This window comes from Carcharodon carcharias, chromosome 1, assembly GCF_017639515.1.
Source record: "Carcharodon carcharias isolate sCarCar2 chromosome 1, sCarCar2.pri, whole genome shotgun sequence".
Classification (NCBI taxonomy): Eukaryota; Metazoa; Chordata; class Chondrichthyes; order Lamniformes; family Lamnidae; genus Carcharodon; species Carcharodon carcharias.
The window spans coordinates 86,596,111-86,616,631 of record NC_054467.1 but is presented as its reverse complement, the minus strand read 5'-3'; the positions used below and the strand labels follow the sequence as shown (position 1 = coordinate 86,616,631).

The 20,521-nt window shown below is 43.5% G+C and overlaps 1 protein-coding gene across 1 annotated transcript in view; it reads right to left on the bottom strand.

Moving 5' to 3' along the window:
* alpk1 (alpha-kinase 1) overlaps positions 1–20,148 on the bottom strand; it is a 165,556-nt gene extending 145,408 nt beyond the window's left edge. The window contains exon 1 of the mRNA XM_041184630.1: positions 20,075–20,148. The gene's annotated coding sequence lies outside the window, so the exon portion shown is untranslated. The remainder of the gene's footprint in view (positions 1–20,074) is intronic.
* Between the last annotated feature and the right edge of the window lie 373 nt (positions 20,149–20,521).

Genomic DNA, 20,521 nt, shown 5'->3' with positions numbered 1-20,521 from the left:
AAAAACACTGGCCTATCCAGACCACAAAAGGAAATTGGATCTTCTTAAAATCATTAAAGAATTAAGAACAAAGTGTCCTAATCAAAATGCATTCTAGAACTAATTCATCATTGTTTGGTGTTGCCAAACCAGATGGAAGGTGAACATTAGTTGTCGATTATACAGCCTGAAATAAAGTCATAGCCTTGCGTACTGCACAACAACAAAATTCTACAACCCTTCTTCCTGGAGTCAAGAGGGAAAAATATAAAGCCTGTAGTAATCTAGCAAACGGATTTTGTTCACATCCAATTAAACAGACTGATTAGCAACAAACAACTATAACTAGACCTGACAGGTATCAGTATTGCTAGACCCGATTGGCCCAGAACAGCCCTGTTCTTTTTTCAGCTCAAGTCATTGATCTTTTGAAAGTCCTGCCCAATGCAGACAATATATATTTCACACAGCGATCCCTAAGAGCACTTGAAATGCATTTACTGAGTTTTATCAGGCTTATTACTGCTGGGTACTTAATCAACATTAAAAAGGGTCCATTAGTTGGAAAAAAGTAGATTTTATGGGCTTATGAATAACCAGAAAGGCTAGAGGATTACCTCAATCCTATAAAGAGAAATTAGCCACTGCTAATTTATCAGAGTTCTGAGAATTCTATAAGTGAGTTTAGAACTCCTGAATTTTGCTGGATCCTTTACACCAACCTTTGCAGAACTCCCTATATCCTTGTATGCTAGGGTGTGTGAAGCAGAGAAAGAATCATTCATTTTCTGATCAGGCAATTATTTAAAACCACTACAGTTATGCCGACAGGTACAGAAAGCCATAGACCTGGAACAAGGGGACTCACAAGTTCCCTTAATATTCACAACAGGACATTACCTAAAGTGGCAGTTGCTGTTTTCTACAATGATAAAATATTATATTAGTGTTGCCAAACCAGATGAAAGGTGAACATTAGTTGTCAATTATACAGCCTTAAATAAAGTCATAGCCTTGCATACTGCACAACAACAAAATTCTACATTCAGTTTCATTCTTACAACTTCTCTAATGTTGAAAGGAGATGGTCATGACTATGGTCATCCAACGTCTCATTAAGAAAATACCCTTCAAGGGGAACACCCCATTACAATTGATACTGAGATACCTGACTTAAGGTCAGTGCTGAGGATTGCCTCTGATGAAAAAAAACGAGCCACTCAGGTCTGATATGATAAATGGCCATCGTTCTTGAATGATCCTACACTCATCTTAAAATTCCTATCCCCAGACATGGACTTGGAACCCCTCCCCCCCCATCTTGGAGAATGATGATATAGAGGAGAGAATTAAACAAATGCCTTTTAGGCCACTTACAAATTACCACCAGGTCATTTACTGTGATGGGTCATCGATGACAGCTAAAAAAGGGGCCATCCCAACACTCCTTACTTAGGATGGGAATAGTAGTAGGAATTTATTGAGATTCTTAATCTTTTCATCTGGAAGAATTACTATCCATGCCGCTTAGCCGTAAGACAGCTTAATACACTGAAGCAGCAGCACTACCATATGTTACTGAAAAGAGAGACCTGCATCTTGCACTCATCAGGACAAATGCAAGAGTGTCAAATTTCAAACAATCACAACAACATGTACTACAGGAGTAAAGGGTGCTGATTGCTTGACTAGTTGACTCTGATTGACCAAGGCTTTGCCATGGAGAAAGCTTCAGGGAACATTAGGCTCCCTAATCTCCACGGTAATTCAAGAAAGGTGAAAGGCTTGAACAAATTCCTTTTGTTGCAGAGAATGGACCCCTGTGTATGAATGTATGTGACTTCTAACAAGTATAAATGAGCCATGTTATGAGCACGACTGATTAGCTTAAATTAGTTGCTCGTGTAGCTATTCGCACCCTCAGGATTGTTCAAGTGCTGCCCAATCACTGAATAATGTCTAACAGCAAATGTTTTGTTTTGAGTTGTTTGGCTCAATCATCCAACTGCTGAGATGTAAGACCAACACACCTGACATCATGCTGGCACTGAAATTCATTAATTAATAACGTTGCTTAATTGTGTGGTAGGCAGAATGACTTTTTGGGCTGATGGCAGTACCTGTTAGTATAAAATTCCACTCTCTAGCCACTGCATAGTAGAAAAGTGAAACACTTTGCTTAATCTATTGTTCAAACCTTCATTACAGAATGCTTTAGAAAAGGCAGATCCTATTAAGCCCACATTAATCTGTATAGATAGAGATTATTGTAAAAGACGATACAACCAAGATCTAGTGTTCCCGGAACAAACAAGATTTACAAATCATAAAGTCAAACCCATAAAACATAAATCATTGTGGGAAGACATTCCCTGAGGACAGAAATACAAACTGTCAGGTAATCATGTAAACAGACATACCGTGGAACAGTACACTCGAAGAGCAATAGTCTTGCCAACTAACAGGTGAAAAGTTCAGTCTACATGACACCCCCTGCAGGCTGATAGAGGGGAGATGATGGCATAGTGGTAATGTAACTAGATTACTAATCCAGAGGCCCAGACTAATGCTCTGGGGACTTGGGTTCAAATCCCACCATGGCAACTGGTGGAATTTAAATTCAATTAATGAGCCTGGAATTGAAAGCTAGTCTCAGTAATGGTGACCATGAAACTGTCATTGATTGTTGTAAAAACCCATATGGTTCACTAATGCCCTTCAGAGCAAGAAATCTGCCAGACTGGCCTCCATGTCACTCCAGGCCCACAGCTGATTCTCAACTGCCCTCTGAAATGGTCTAGCAAGCCATGTGGTTCAAGGGCAATTATGGATGAGCAACAAATGCTGGCCTTGCCAGAGATGCCCACATCCCATGAAAGAATGCATTTAAAAAATATAGTGTTATCACTAGGGCAGAAAGGGCAGCTAACTAGAGTGAGGAACTGATTTAGCCAATAGAATATACAAAAGAGAATACACCAGAATATCCATCAAAGGACTTTTACTCAGAGACTCCTACTGACATTATGATAGTTAAAGTTGCCCAAGGGAAACTGAAAAGTACTCCTGAGTTACAAATGAGAACAGCTTGTAAAAAAAAACACAAATATAAGAAAGAGGAGCAGGAGTAGGCTATTTGGCCCCTCGATCCTGCTCCACCATTCAACTAGATCATGGCTGATCATCTACCTCAATGCCATTTTCCTGCACTTTCCCCGTATCCCTTGATACCTTTAATATCTAGAAACCTACTGGTCTCTGTCTTGAACCTACTCAATGACTGAGCCTCCACAGCCCCCTAGGGTAGAGAATTCCAAATATTCACTGCACTCTGAGTGAAGAAATTCCTCATCATTTCAGTTCTACATGGCCTATCTCATATTCTGAGACTGTATCCACTGGTTCTAGACCCTCAGCCAGGGGAAACATCCTTCCTGCATCTACCCTGTTGAGCTCTGTAAGAATTTTGTATACTTCAATGAAATAACCTCTCATTTTTGTAAACTCTTGTCATGAAGCTATTAGTGTGCATAATATTTTGGAAAATATTTTTCTTTTGAAAGAGGTTTAGTTTGCGGCTATGCCTTAATTAGATTAAAGTCAGCTAGTCTGGGTGCTTTGATATGTACTAGTTTGAGATGTAAACAGAGAGGTAGAGTATATTTGCATTTTTTGAATAGAACATTCAAGATGTGGGGTGAAAACTTGATGCCTTTCTAGCAGCTACCAAGCAATATGTTTATATTACTAATAAAATTGGTGCAATGAATGGGGTTTCATTGTTAAAAGGTAAAGTTCAAAGAGACTGGTGAGACAATGAGAATTTGAATTCAATCAATGGTGGTAGGTAGAACTTCAGTAGTTTTCAGGTGTGCAGGCAGAGGCAATGTGAGATCAAAAGACAGCTGCAAGCCTCCAACTGGCTCCACAGTGAAAAGAACCTCATTTTGAATTCATAAGGTGAAAATGCTTTGCCTGGTGTTTGGTTAAGTCTATGGGTTGCTGTTGCCTTCATGGAGATTAGTTTGGAAATTTGTTAAAAGTTATGATGGTAGTAATTTGTAGCCATGTGTATATATATTTTTAACCTGTATAAATTAATAAAATGTATCAATTAGTTTAATGTAAAACCTCAAGAATTGACGGTCTGATTCCTGAATTTAGAGTCACATCTCAAACATAACACTGAAAATTATAGGTTATGACAGTTGTTTAAAGTCTTCCTCTGGGATTTTTAAATAACTCCACTTTATCAACTTTATTGGTCATAACACTCCAGAGAATATGGTCCCAGTCTCCTCAATCTCTCCTCATTGGACAATCCTGTCATCCCACAAGTTAACACGGTGAGCCTTTGTTGCACTCTCTCTATTGCAACTATATCCTTAGGTAAGGAGACCAAAACTGCACACAATACTCCAGATACAGTCTCACCAAGGTGCTATACAATTGCAGCAAGACTTCTTTACTCCTATACTCAAATTCTCTTGCAATAAAGGCCAGCAAACCATTTGCCTTCTCAACTGCTTACTGCTACTGCATGTTAGCTTTCAGAGACTTATGAACAAGGACACTCAAGTGCCTTTAGACATCAACACTTCCCAATCTCTCAACACTTAAGAAATATTTTGCACTTGTTTTTCCTACCAAAATGAATTACTTCACATTTTTCCACATTATATTCCATCTGCCATGTTCTTGCCCACTCAGCCTGTCTAAATCCCCTTGAAGGCTCTTTGCATCCTCCTCACAACTCACAATCCAATCTCGTTTTGAGTAATCAGCAAACTTGGAAATATTACATTTAATCCCCACATCCAAATCATTAATCTAGATTGTGAATAGCTGAGACCAAGCACTGATCCTAGCAGTACCCCACTAATAACAGCCTGCCAACCTGAGAATGACCTGTTTATTCCTACTCTCTGTTTCTATCCATTAACCAATTCTCAATTCATGCCAGTATATTACGCCCAGTCCCCTGTGCTCTAATTCTGTGTGGGATCTTATCGAAAGCCTTCTGAAAATCCGAATACATCACATCCACTGGTTCTCCCTTACCTATTCTGCTTGTTACAAGCTCAAAATATCTTTGTCAAACATGATTGCCCTTTCATCGATCTATATTAACTTTGTCCAATCCTGCTATTATCTTCTAAGTTATCACATCCTTCACAATAGATTTTAGTATTTTCTCAACTACTGAAGTCAGGCTAATAGGTCTGTAGTTTCCTGTTTTCTCTATCACCTTTCTGGAATAGTGAGATTACATTTTCCACCTTCCAATCTGCAGGAACCATTCCAAATTCTATAGAATTTTGGTAGATGGTGCATCCACTATCTCTACAGCCACCTCGTTCAACACTCTGGGATGAAGATCATCAAATCCAGGGGATTTATCAGCTTTCAGTCCCATTAATTTCTCCAGTACTAATTTTTACTAATACTAAATGAATTGCAATCCATTTCTCTCACATCAATCTTTGAGCCACATATTTAATTTACTAATTTTACTTACCCTACTCCAATTTGCTCATGGCTCAGGTAATAATCCAGGGAACCTCTTTGCTTGTCCTACCTATGTTGTTGATACTCATGTAAACCAGGACAATTGGATCGTTTCCTCCCACTGTAATTTCTTCTCCAAACCAGAGCAGATGTCCAGAACCCTGGTACTGGGCAGGCAGCACAGCCTTCTGCACTTATGCTCTCAGCTGCAGAACTGTGTCTATCCCCCTGACTATATTGTTGTCTACTACAACTACTTTCCTATTAACCCTGCTTGAATAGCTTCCTGTATCATGGTGCCATGGTCAGTTTGGTCATCCACCCTGCAACTCCTGCTTTCGTCCATACAGACTGCAAGAATCTTAAACCTGTTTGGACAATTGCAAGAGCTGAGGCTCCTCCACTTCTATCTTCTGGTTCCCCATACCTGCTTCATTCACAGTCACAGCCTCCTGTCCCTGACCATGGACCAAATCAGACAATCTTATCCTAAGGGGTATGACCGCCTCCTGGAACAAAGTGTCCAGGTAACTTTACCCCTCCCTGATGTGTTGCAGTCTCTACAGTTCAGCCTCCAGCTCAGTGACTCTGTGATGAAGCTCCTCAAGTCGAGGACAATTACTGCAGATGTGTTTGCCTTGGATAACACAAGTATCCACGAGCTCCCACATTCTGCAGCCATCACACATCACCTGCCCTGCCATCCTTATAGCTTTTAATTAGTTAATTATTTTACTGATTAAATTTTAACTAATGTCTCTAGCCCTGCCCATGCTTATATTCTTATTATTTCAATAAATGTTCCGCTTACCCCAATTGAATTTCCCAAATTAAGATAAATAGGAAATATTCACCAGCCAATCTAATAAGCTTTACTACTATTAGCAAACCTTCTACTACTCACAAAAGCTTACAATTACTAAAATTACCCAAGATTTGAAATATAAAAGGGAGAAATACTCACCAATCAACTACTTGTTTTCCTGTGATGTCACACTTTGATATTTCTCAGAACCTTTCCTATTCCTTAGGGTAGGATTGTCTGATTTGGTCCATGTTCAGGGACAGGAGGCTGTGACTGTGAATGAGGCAGGTATGGGGATCCAGAAGAAAGAAGTGGAGGAACCTCAGCCCTTGCAATTGTCCAAATAGGTTTGAGATTCTTGCAGTCTGTACGGACAAAAGCAGGAGCTGCAGGGTGGATGACCAAACTGAAGATGGCACCATGATACAGGAAGCTATTCAAGCAGGGTTAATAGGAAGTAGCTGTCATAGACGACAATTTGTCAGAGGAGTAGACACGGTCTGTCCGCTTTGAAGCCACGGTTGGACTAGGCTGGCTGCCTGTCTGTCTCCGGATGCTCCTCTCTCCCGCTCTATTAGTTGCTGCTGTCTGTCTCTGTGTCCTCCTCTCTCCCACTCTTTCTGTTGTGCTGTCTGTCTACAGGTGCTCCTCTTCTCCGCTCTTTTAGGAGCTCCTGTCTGTCTCCGGGTCCTCCTCTCTCTCGATTTTTCAGTAGCTGCTGTCTGACTCCAGGTCCTCCTCTCTCCTGCTCTTTTAGGTGCTGCTGCCTGTTTCTGGGTCCTCCTTTCTTCTGCTCTTTTTCAAAAGAAGCTCACGAGGGTAAAATGCAGGCACATTGTGGTGCCAGAACAACATTCTGCAAATTTATGTCCTCGCATCAGTGGCCAGGCATGCTTAAAGCATGTAAAACATTCATTGATGATTGTGAGTCAAGTAACTTAACTAAAAAGTCATCACTTATTAAATTGCCACCATTGGCTTCTGTAAGGCCAAATAACCAATGCAATACTTATTTATTGACTCCAGTGGACCACTTCCCTATTCATTGGGATTTAATTAGTTCTTGTTTGTTCTTGGATGCACTTTCTTCTGTTGGCTGGTCCCCATAAAACCTGTTTTGGAAAATTGACACATCAGTGCTATTATGGCTATTGTAGCTGGTCCAAAATCCTAAACTGTGATTCAGGTGGAGCCTTTGTCCCCAGGGTCCTCAAAAACTATTGTGAACAAAGGGGGATTTGGTTAGAGCACAGCACGCCACATCATCCTCAATCGGTGGGACCGGTGGAAAGTAAAAAACAGGAAGTCAAAAAGCTATTGGGCAAACTATTGAGAATCAACAGAAATAAGTGGACTACCAGCATAACAGAAGTGCAACTATTACTCGATAACATGCCCTCATCTGCATCAGGAACAGTGTCCCCTAAAACTCCATATTATTTAATGTATGGAGTTCAGAAGCTATGGTTCTTTTATTGCCTCAACACTTTCCACCTCCTTGACCCGAAAGCAATAGTTAGCTTTAAAACAAGAAATAACAAGATAAGATAGATAAGATCAGAGGATAAGGGAGGGAAAAACACAAAAACAATTAACCGTGAAATAATAGCAACCCTTAACAGGAGAGTGAGTTCAGGAAAGGAAGGTGAAACAAAGACCTGGTTTAAGACACAAGTGGAAAAAATCTGTTCAAATACATTCAGTTATTAATGAAAGAACTGCAAAAATATTTGCTAATCAGATGAATGGGAAGCAGTCTCTTAAAACTGACTCTGTAGACAATTTTGAAAAGATGCGCTGAGGGATAGAAGAATGGAAGAACTGTACAAGCTGCAGTTGTACATTGTCTTCCAGGATCCAACCTTGAAATCGGAAGTGGGAGTCACTCCTGACTTCTGTCTTGTAGATGATAGGAAGTTCTTGGGGATCAGGGCATGAATTACTCACTACAGAATTCCCAGCCTTAGACCTGCCAACAGGTAATCTGGAAATGTGAGATCCAATCCTACCATGGTAGTTTGTGAAACTGAATTCAGTTAATTAAATAAATCTGAATAAAATCAGAACCAGCACGAGTGCGGAGAAGCTTCAAAAAGTGACTTCAGCACAAAAGTGAGAGCTGACTGGTGAGAAGTGGGTAAGTGTTTGTCTCCAGTTTAAAACAGATTAAGCTAAGGAAAGGTAAGAGTTCTAGTTTTTATTTAAAGTACATAAATAATTTAATTTTTTTACTGTATTTAACTTAAAGTAAGGGTCTTTTTTTCAACTAGAGACATGGCAGGGCAGCTCAGTTCCATGTTATGTACCACCAGCAACATGCGGGAAGTCCTGGATGCTCCTTGCACTCTGACCGAACATGTGTGCAGGAAGTGCCACCAGCTGCAGCTACTTGAGCTCCGAGTTTCGGAATTTGAGCGGCAGCTGGAGGCACTGAGGTGCATCCACGAGGTTGAGAGTTTCAAGGATAGCACGTTTTTACACGTGGTCACCCCACAGCTTACAGAAGTGCAGACAGAGAGGGAATGGGTGACCATCAGTCAGAAGAAAGGTGTCAGGCAGGTAGTCAGGAAATCCCCAGGGTGCATCTTGCTCATGAACCGTTTTTCTGTGTTGGAAAACGGTGAGATTGACGGTTCCTCTGGGGAGTGCAGCCACGCTCATGGCACTGTGAATGGCTCAGCTGCACAGTGGGGGAGGAAAAAGAGAGGAAGAGCAATAGTGGTAGGAGACTCAATAGTAAGGGGAACAGACAGCCGTTTCTGTGGCAGAAGATGTAACTCCAGGGTGGTATGTTGCCTCCCTGGTGCCAGGGTCAAGGATGTCACAGAACGGCTGCAGGGCATTCTAAAGGGGAGGGCAAACAGACAGAGATCGTGGTACATATTGGTACCAACGACATAGGCAGAAAGAGGGATGAGGTCCTGAAAGCAGAATTTAGGGAGCTAGAAAGCAGATTAAAAAACAGGACCTCAAAGGTAGTAATCTCTGGATTACTTCCGGTGCCACTCGCTAATGAGTACAAAAATAGGTTAGTCCAGATGAATGCGTGGCTGGAGAGATGGTGCAGAAGTGAAGGCTTTAGATTTCTGGGACATTGGGACTGTTTCTGGGGGGCAGTAGGACTGGTTTAAGGCAGACGGGTTGCACTCGAACCGGAATGGGACCAACATACTTGTGGGAAGGTTTCCTAGTGATGTTGGGGAGGGTTTAAACTAGCTTGGCAGGGGGATGGGATTCTGAGAGGAGGTTCAGCAGGGGAGATGCACTGCTAAAATTATAAGAGAGAGCAAGTGAGTCTGGAAGGCATAGAAATTATAGGCCAGTTAAGGCATAAGGGAGTTTGGCAAGGTTGGTATTTATTTTAATGCAAGGAGTCTGACGAATAAGGCAGATGAGTTGAGGGCACAAATTAACACTTGGAAGTATGATGTAATTCCTGTCACAGAGACATGGTTGAGAGAGGGGCAGGATTGACAGCTCAATATTCCAGGATATAGGGTCTTCAGGCGAGACAGGGAAGGAGGTAAAAGAGGAGGGGGTATCGCAATATTGATCAAGGAATCAATTACAGCAGTAAGGAGGGATGACATCTTAGAAGGCTCCTCAAATGAAGCCAAATGGGTAGAACTTAACAACAAAAATCAAACAATCACATTGCTGGGAATGTACTAAAGGCCCCCAAACAGTCAGAGAGAAAAAGAAGAGCAGATATGTAGGCAACTTTCAGAGAAGTGTAAAAATAATAGGGTAATAATAGTGGGCGATTTCAACTTCCCCAACATTAACTGGGTTAGTCATAGTGTGATAGGTTTAGAGGGAGCGGAATTCTTAAAATACACCTAGGAGAGCTTTTTAAGCCAGTATGTAGAAGGTCCTACAAGAGAGGGGGCGGTCCTGGTCTTAATTTTAGAGAATGAAGCTGGGCAAGTGGTAGAGGTATCAGTGGGGGAGCATTTTGCAGATAACTCCATTAGATTCAAGGTTTTTATGGAAAAGGGCAAGGATGGGCCAGAAATCAGAGTTCTAAATTGGAGGAAGGCCGATTTTAATAAGATCAAATATGATTTGGCCGGAGTGGACTGGGAGCACTACTTTTAGGTAAATCTGCATCAGAGCAGTGGGACTCTTTCAAGAAGAAAATAGGGAGAGTATAGAGCCAACATATTCCAGTAAAGATAAAGGGTGGGACCAACAAATCGAGGGAACCCTGGATGTCGAGGGATATAGAGGATTGGATAAAGAGAAAAAGGGAGGCTTATGGCGGATACCCAGGGCTCCAAACAACAGAAGCCCTACCGAAGTATAGAAAGTGTAGGGGGGAACTTAAAAAGGAAATTAGGAGAACAAAATGGGGGCATGAAGAAACATTGGCAAGTAAAATAAAGGAAAATCCAAAGTTATTTTACAAGTACGTTAAGAGTAATTTTGGTCCCCTTGCTTGAGGAAGGATGTAGTTGCATTGGAGATGGTTCAGAGGAGGTTCACTAGATGCGGGGCTTGTCTTATGAGGAGAGATTGAGCAATTTAGGCCTATACTCGCTAGAGTTTAGAAGGATGAGAGGAGATCTAATTGAGGTATATAAGATGCCAAAGGGGATAGACAAAGTAGACGTGGAGCGGATGTTTCCCCTTCTGGGGCATTCTAGAACGAGAGGCCATAGTTTTAAGCTAAGGGGTGGTAGATTTAAATCAGAGATGAGGAAGAATTACTTTTCTCAAAGGGTCATGAATCTGTGGAATTCACTACCTCAGAGTGCAGTGGATGCAGAAACGCTGAGTAAATTTAAGGAAGAGATAGACAGATTTTTAATTAGTAATGGACTGAAAGATTATGGGGAGAGGGTGGGAAATTGGATTTGAGGCCGAAATGAGATCAGCCATAATCGTGTTGAATGGTGGGGCAGGCTCGAGGGGCTGAATTGTCTACTCCTGCTCCTAGTTCTTATGTTCTTAGAAGATAACTAGGGAAAGAGTAGGATCCATTAAGGACCATAGTGGTAATTTGTGTGTGGAGCCAGAAGGTGTAGGTAGGGTTCTAAATGAATACTTTGTGTCGGTATTCACAAGTGAGAGGGATGATGTGGGTATGGAAATCAGGCAGAAAGACTGTGATATAATTAAAGAAATTAGCATAGAAAGGGAGGAAATTCTAAGTGGTCTGGCAGGCTTAAAAGTAGATAAGTCTCCAGGCCTGGATGAAATGTGTCCCAGGCTGTTGTGTGAGGCAAAGGAGGAGATAGCAGGGGCACTGGCAATAATTTTCAATACCTCTCTGGCCACAGGCAAGGTGCCAGAGGACTGGAGGACAGCCAATGTGGTACCGTTATTCAAAAAGGGAGGAAGGAGTAAACCAGGGAACTACAGGCCCGTCAGTCTAACCTCAGTGGTGGGGAAACTATTGGAAGCAATTTTGGGGGACAGAAATAATCTAAATTCGGAGAGGCAGGGATTAATCAAGGACAGTCAGCATAGTTTTGTTAAGGAGAGGTCATGTCTGACCAGTTTGAATTTTTCGAAGAAGTGACCAGATGTGTAGATGAGGGCAATGCATTTGACGTAGTCTACTTGGGCTTCAGCAAGGCTTTTGATAAGGTCCCGTATGGGGGACTGGTAACAAAGGTAAGAGCCCATGGGATCCAAGGCAATTTGGCAAATTGGATCCAGAATTGGCTGAGTGGCAGGAAGCAGAGGGTGATGGTCGAGGGGTGTTTTTGTGACTGGATGCCTGTGTCCAGTGGGGTTCCACAGGGATCAGTGTTGGGTCCCTAGCTGTTTGTGGTATATATAAACGAGTTAGACTTGAATGTAGGAGGGTTGATCAGTAAGTTCGCGGATGACACGAAAATTGGGGGGGTGGTAATTAGTGAGGAGGGTAGCCTTAGATTACAGGAGGATATAGATGGGCTGGTAATATGGGCTGATCAGTGGCAAACGGAATGTAATCCGGATAAATGTGAGGTGATACCCTTGGGCAGGACAAACAAGGCACGGGAATACACGATGAAAGGTAGGACCCTGGGAAGTACCGAGGATCAGAGGGACCTTGGTGTGCATGTCCACCGGTCCCTTAAGGTAGCAGGACAGGTAGATAAGGTGGTTAAGAAGGCATATGGGATACTTGCCCGGAGCAGAGGAGATTGAGGAGGGAATATGATTGAGCTGTATAAAATTATGAGGGGCATAGATAGGGTAGACGGGAAGGAACTTTTCCCCTTGGTGGAGGGATCAATAACCAGGGGGAAAAGATTTAAGGTAAGGGGCAGGAGGTTTGGAGGGGATGCGAGGAATAATTTTTTCACCCGAGGGTGGTGGGAATCTGGAACTCACTGCCTGAAAGGATGGTAGAGGCAGGAACCCTCATAACATTTAAGAAGTATTTGGATGTGCACTTGTGATGCCATGGCATACAAGGCTATGGGCCTAGTGCTGGAAAATGGGAAAATGCTTGTTTGACCAGCTCAGACTCGATGGGCCAAAGGGCTTTTTTCTGTGCTGTAAACTTCTATGACTCTCTAAAAAGCTGCCATCAATAATAGTGACCATGAAGCTGTGTAATTGTTGTTAAAACCAACTAATTCACCAATATTCTTTAGGGACGAACATGCCATCCTTATTTATATGTGACTCCAGACCACAGCTATATGGATGATTGTTAACTGCCCTAATTAATGGCCTACTTGTATCAAAACAGTAGAAAAAAGTATAATAAGAATAAAATCTGACGGACATTCCATAATTTAGGTAATGAATTCAGACACAACAAAGACTCACCAAGCCCTGTCGGCCCAGCAAAGTCCTCTTCGCTAACATCTGGGGACTTGTATCAAAATTTAGAGAGCTGCCCCACAGACTAGTCAAACAACAGCCATAGTCATACTCACAGAATCATATCTATCAACTAACGTCCCAACGATCCCTGGCCCACCGGCAGACTTCCCAGAGGCATCACAGCCCGGAGTAGTACTAGGAGTCCTCAACATTGACCCCGGATCCCATAAAGCCACAACGAAGGTCAAGCACAGGCAAGGAAACCCATAGCTCATTATCACCAGGTGTTTTATTCCAACTTTGGCATGTCTGGCATATTTCAGTCACTGATAAGTGCTGCAGTCAGGAAACCATTTTTGAAGATAGTCCAGAGATGTAACTAACATCTTGAGGTTCCTATGGACTCAGCACCTTGCAGTTTTTGTGGTCGCGCAGGTCACACAGGCCAGGGCTACACCCCTTATCAAATGTATTTGCCTGAATGAAGCTTGTTGAAGATATCTTAATTATAACCGCAAGAATGTTCTGGTCAATGATCAGAATCACACCCTAAGGCATAGTTGCATTCATTGCTTAATAACACTTGGACCTTAGGAGATGATCATTGACTTTTTCATGAGTTTCCTGTGGGACCTGAACACAAATTGATTCCTGGAAAAGGAAAAACTGACCTGAATTTTTCTTACCACACAAGAAGGTGGCAATAGATTCCAATGGTTCAAGTAGAATTCTCCACTGGGTCATTGAATACATTGAAGGTTCAGTTAGATGGATTTTTGATGTACAAGGGAGTCAAGGGTTATAGGCAGTGGGCAGGACTTAAAGCCACAATCAGATCAGCCATGATCCTTTGAATGGTGGAGCAGGCTAGAGGGGCCAAATGGCCTTCTCCTGCTCCTGTTTCATATGTTCTTATGAGAGGAATTCTTTGGCTTTGGTGATGGAGCGATCACTGATAAAGGTCACAATGTTGGTGCCCTGATTAATGCATGGGAGAAGGAATTTAAGAATGGGTGCTGAACAAGTACTGGAGTTGTTTGTTTTCTAGCTGGTGATGTGATAGAAAAGGTTTAGAAGGAGAGACTGACATGCTGCCTATGCAAAGATGATCAGAGAAATCTGCTGATCACGACTTTGGAGGTTTCAAAGCTTAACCCTTCACGCTTATAGACCTAAAGATCACTGTTCTTGTCTCTTCATAGTTGACATTGTATTTAGACCCCTGAAGCTTCAAAGCCACTTACCTAAATTACAGCAGTTACACCAGAACCAAGTTAGCTCACACAAAACACACCTTTCACTCTTAAAGGCAGTGGATGCCTTTAAAGACTACAATTGCTGGAAATCTGAAATATAAACAGAAAATTCTAGAAATTCTCAGCAGGTCAGGCAGCATCTGTGGAAAGAGAAACACTAACACTTAAACGCATAAAGTTACCACCTGTTTCTCTCTCCACAGATGCTGCCTGCCTTGGTGAAAAGGTCCAGCATCTTGTGTTCATATAACACCTCTTATGCTGTCCATTCTGCTCACACATTCCTCCTAGCGGAGCAAAGCATCTGATAAGCACAGCTGGAAAAGCTAACAAACTTATTGCAGGTATAGATCGTCTATCAACAGAGTTCGCTTTTCTCTTGTTTTTATTTTGCATCTGCAGATTACTTGTACATTTTGTAAAGGCGAAAAAAGACTAACGAAATATTAGCCTTAACAAGCAGAGGGTTCAGCTATACTGAGCCTTGGTTAGACCATATCAGGAGTATTGTGTACAGTTTTGGGCATCACGCCTCAGGCACGATACACTGGCCTTGAAAGACCATAAGACCATAAAACATAGGAGCAGAAATTAGGCCATTCGGCCATCGAGTCTGCTCCGCCATTCAATCATGGCTGATAAGTTTCTCAACCCCATTCTCCTGCCTTCTCTCCGTAACCTTTGATCCCCTTATCTATCAACAACCTATCTATCTCAGTCTTAAATACACTCAATGACCTGGCCTCCACAGCCTTCTGTGGCAATGAATTCCATATATTCACCACTCTCTGGCTAAAGAAGTTTCTCCTCATCTCTGTTCTAAAAGGTCTTCCCTTTACTCTGAGATGTGCCCTCGGGTCCTAGTCTCTCCTACTAATGGAAACATCTTCCCCACGTCCACTCTATCCAGGCCTTTCAGTATTCTGTAAGTTTCAATCAGATCCCCCCTCATCCTTCTAAACTCCATTGAGTATAGAACCAGAGTCCTCAAATGTTCCTCATACGTTAAGCCTTTCATTCCTTGGATCGTTCTCATGAACCTCCTCTGGACCCTCTCCGGGGCCAGCATATCCTTCCTGAGATACGGGGCCCAGAATTGCTCACAATATTCTAAATGTAGTCTGGCCAGACCCTTATAAAGCCTCAGCAGCACATCCCTGCTTTTATATTCTAGTCCTCTCGAAATAAATGCCAACATTGCATTTGCCTTCCTAACCACCGACTCAACCTGCAAGTTAACCTTAAGAGAATACTGGAATAGGACTCCCAAGTCCATTTGCACTCCAGATTTCTGAATTCTCTCCCCATTTAGAAAATAGTCTATGCCTCTATTCTTCCTACCAAAGTGCATGACCTCACACTTCCCCACGTTGTATTCCATCTGCCACTTCTTTGCCCATTCTCCTAACCTGTCCAAATCCTTCTGCAGCCTTGCTGCCTCCTCAATACTACCTGTCCCTCCACCTATCTTCATATCATTTGCAAACTTAGCCAGGATGCCCTCAGTTCCTTCATCTAGATCATTAATGTATAAAGTGAAAAGTTGTGGTCCTAACACTGACCCCTGCAGAACTACACTAGTCACCGGCTGCCATCCTGAGAAGGACCCCCTTATCCCCACTCTCTGCCTCCTGCCAGACAGCCAATCTTCTATCCATGCTAGTACCTTGCCTCTAACACCATGGACTCTTATCTTACTGAGCAGCCTCCTGTGCGGCACCTTGTCAAAGGCCTTCTAGAAGTCCAAGTAAATAACATCCACTGTCTAACCTACTCTTAACATCCTCGAAGAATTCTAACAGATTTGACAGGCATGACCTCCCCTTGATGAAACCATGCTGACTTTGCCCGATTTTACCATGCACTTCCAAGTATTCTGAAATCTCATCCTTAATAATGGATTCTAAAATCTTACCAACGACCGAGGTCAGGCTAATCGGCCTGTAATTTCCCGTCTTTTGCCTCACTCCCTTCTTAAACAGGGTGGTTACATTAGCAATTTTCCAGTCCTCTGGGACCCTCCCTGACTCCAGTGATTCCTGAAAGATCACCACTAACGCCTCCACTATCTCTTCAGCTATCTTCTTCAGAACTCTGGGGTGTAATCCATCTGGCCCAGGTGATTTATCCACCTTCAGACCTTTCAGTTTTCCAGCACCTTCTCCTTGGTAATAGCCACCATACTCACCTCTGCCCCCCGACTCCCTTGAACTTTGGGGATGTCACTCGTGATTTCCATTGTGAAGACTGACGTAAAGTACCTATTCAATTCCTCCGCCGTTTCTTTGTTCCCCACTACTACTTCTCCAGCGTCAATTTCCAGCGGCCCAACGTCCACTTTTGCCTCTCTCTTACCCTTTATATATCTAAAAAAAACTCTTGCAATTTTCTTTTATATTACTGGCTACCCTCATAGTTAATCTTCTCCCATCTTATTTCTTTTTTAGTTGTCCTCTGTTGGTCTTTGTAGGCTTCCCAATCCCCTGGTTTCCCACTGCTCTTCGCCACATTGTGTGCTTTCTCTTTAGCTTTTATGCTGTCCCTGACTTCCCTTGTCAGCCATGGTTGCCTTGTCCTCCCTTTAGTATGCTTCTTCTTCCTAAGGATGAATTTTTGCTGTGTCTCCCAAATTACTCCCAGAAACTCCTGCCATTGCTGTTCCACTGTCTTTCCTGCTAGGCTCATCTCCCAGTCAATTCTGGCCAGCTCCTCCCTCATGCCTCTGTAGTTGCCTTTATTCAACTGTAGTACTGTTACATCTGATTCCAGCTTTTTCCTCTCAAATTGCAGGGTAAATTCTATTATATTATGGTCACTTCCTCCTAAGGGTTCCTTCACCTTAAGCTCCCTTATCAAATTTGCCTCATTACACATCACTAAATCTAAAATTGCCTGCTCCCTAGTGGGCTCCACCACAAGCTGCTCCAAAAAGCCATCTCGTAGACATCCCACAAATTCCTTTTCATGGGATCCACTATCAACCTGATTTTCCCAGTCTACCTGCATATTGAAATCCCCCATGATCACTGTAACCTTGCCCTTCTTACACGCCTTTTCTATCTCCTGGCGTATCTTGTGCCCCACATCCTGACTACTGTTCGGAGGCCCGTACATAACTCATATTATGGGTTTTTTACTTTTGTGGTTCCTCAACCCTACCCACACAGATTCTACATCATCTGACCCTACATCATTTCTTGCTATCGATTTAATTTCATTTCTTACTAACAAAGCAACCCCACCCCCTCTGCCAACCTGCCTATCTTTTTGATAGGATGTAAATCCTTGGATATTTAGCTCCCAGTCCTGATCCCCTTGCAGCCATGTCTCCTTAATGCCCACCACATCATACCTGCTAATTTCAATCTGCGCCACAAGCTCATTTACCTTATTTCGTATACTGCGATCATTCAGATACACCTTCAGTGCTGTATTTCCCGTCCCCTTTCTCATTGTCGTCCCTTTATCTGACGTGCTTGAAGTTAGATTCCTAGCCTTTTCCAAACACTCTGTCCTATTTTGTGTTCCGGAGACTTTAATAGCCTCTCCGGGGCTCTCCTTTCTTTTCAGTTTTTTCATAATTTTCCACGAAGTTGAATCCACGCCCCCCCCACCTGCTGCTTTGTTTCCCATTAGTCATACTTCATGGAGTTTTACCTTTCCCTCCCCGCCCCCACACTTTCTAGTTTAAAGTCCTGTTGACCACCCTATTTACCCTTTTCGCTAGAACATTGGTCCCAGATCGGTTCAGGTGAAGACCGTCCCAACGATACATATCCCTCCTGTTCCAATACTGATGCCAGTGCCCCATGAAATGGAACCCCTTTTTACCACGCCACTCTTTTAGCCACGTGTTTACTTCCTTATTCTCGCGTCCCTATGCCAATTTGCACGTGACTCGGGTAGTAATCCAGAGATTATAACCCATGAGGACCTGTTCTTTAATTTAGTTCCTAGTTCCTGATAGTCCCCAAATAGGTCCTCTTTCCTAGTCTTACCTATGCTTTTTTGTCCCGACTTGGACCACAACAACTGGATCCTCCCCCTCCCTCTCCAATATCCCTTCAAGCCGGTCACAGATGTCCCTCACCCTGGCACCGGGCAGGCAACATACCATGCTGGACTCTTGATCCTGCTTACAAAGGAAGCTATCAATTCCCCTAATTATAGAATCCCCTACAACTACCACTTGTCTTTTTGCTCCGCCTCTTGAATGGCCTCCTGTGCCATCGTGCCGTGGTCAGCTGGCTCATCCTCCCTACAGCCCTGTTCATCATCCACACAGGGACCAAGTACCTCGTACCTGTTGAACAAGGTCAAGAGCTGAGGCTCCTCTGTTCCTGAACACAGGATTCCTCTACCTGCCTCACTTGCAGTCACACCCTGCTGACCCTGACCACTGACCGGACTTGAGGTACTTAATCTACTGGGTGTGACCACCTCCTGAAACAAAGTGTACAGGTAACTCTCCCCCTCCCGGATGTGCCGCAGCGTCCAGAGCTCGAACTCCAGCTCATCAATTCTGAGCCGGAGTTCCTCCAGCAACCAACACTTGCTGCAGATGTGGTCACAGCGGCTCGCAATGGGATCTGCCAGCTCCCACATCATACAGCTACAGCACATCACTTGCCCAGCCATCTCTACTTAGATAACTAATTTATTAATTAGCTTTGCAGTGTTTTTTTTCAAATTTGGTGCAGATTTCCTACCAACCAATCAGGTCACAGCTTTCCTGTGATGTCACTTTTTCAGTTTTGGCTTCAGTCACTCTGTGCCCCGAGGTCACCACTCCGGTGCTCCTCCCTCCAAGTCTGCTCCCTAGAGACAAGGCCACGAGTCCCCGTGGTAAGCTAGATTTATACTCACCGGTCCGGTGCTGCTCCCTCCAAGTCTGCTCCCTGTAGACAAGGCCGTGAATCCCCGAGGTAAGCTAGATTTATACTCACCGCTCCAGTGCTCCTCCCTCCGAGTCTGCTCCCAGGATTTACTCACCAATCAGCTGTTTTTTCTTTAAAATCCACTTTCAGAAGAGTGTCCTTCGCAGATCTGGTACACTCCTGAAGGCACTGCCTCTTCCTCTTTTTTTTTAGGTTTGGGGAAGAGGGATAGGATGGAAATACTACAGCAATGTAATGTTTGGGGCTGTTCCGTTCTTTGACAGTAGGTCGTCCTCGATTCCCTCCTGAGTCACAGTGGCTGCGATGACTTCTCCCAGAATGCTTCAGTCACTTCTCACCAGCGCCCTCTGTTGGATGCCCTTCCTCCTGTTGAGTGCAAGAGTCCTTCTCCTCAATTCCCTCCTGAGTCATGGTGGCTGCGAAGACTTCTCCCAGAATGCTTCAGTCACTTCTCACCAGTGCCTTCTGTTAGAAAGGATGCCTGAATGGTCAACCCGTGTTGCTACTGGTGAGTTAAATGGATCTACACCATCGGAATCTACACAGATATAAATTACCATGACAGTATTGCTAAGACCATAGAAATACTCGGGTTTCCAGCATTACGTTCATGGATTTTCTTAAGGATTGTTTGGATTTTGTCTTCTTTCTCAGCTATTCCGAAATCAGTGTTAACGAAGCTGAGCTGTTGACTGTACCTTTCCCGGAATTCACGCTGACTCTTTGCAGAGTTTCTGTAAGTTCCTTCCGAGTCTGGTTTTTCATAAAGACGCTGTATAATGGTGGTGAATGTTTTAGTTCAGACACAATTGTTTTATTTTGGCTGTTATAAATCCGCGACTCGAGAGGAAGAATCATACCCGGGCGGAGCCTGTTAGGGAAGAAATCTCGGGGAATTCCGCCGCTTCCCTCTGAATGACTCAGTCGCGGAGATTTTCTTATTCTGTCACTTCAGCACCAGGCCAGTCACAGCGCCACCTCTCTCTCCTCCACTTCCCACCCCAACTGCTCTTCTTCCTCCTTCCCTCATCCCTCCCTCATTCACCTCTCCCCATCCCCTCTCATCCCTAATGTCCCCACCCTCCCCTCTTTCTTCCCTGTACTCCTCTACCCACCTCACCAACCCCCCCCCCACCTCTATTTCCCAATTCCCGCGCCCCCACCGCTTACTCTTCCCTACTCTCTGCCGTATTCCCTCCTCTTCTCCCACCTACTTTCCTTCCCCTAACCCCACTCCTTTTTCCCCAGTTTTTCACCTTCCGCCCCGCCTCATTTCCCTCTTCCCCTCCACTTCTTACACCTCCCAC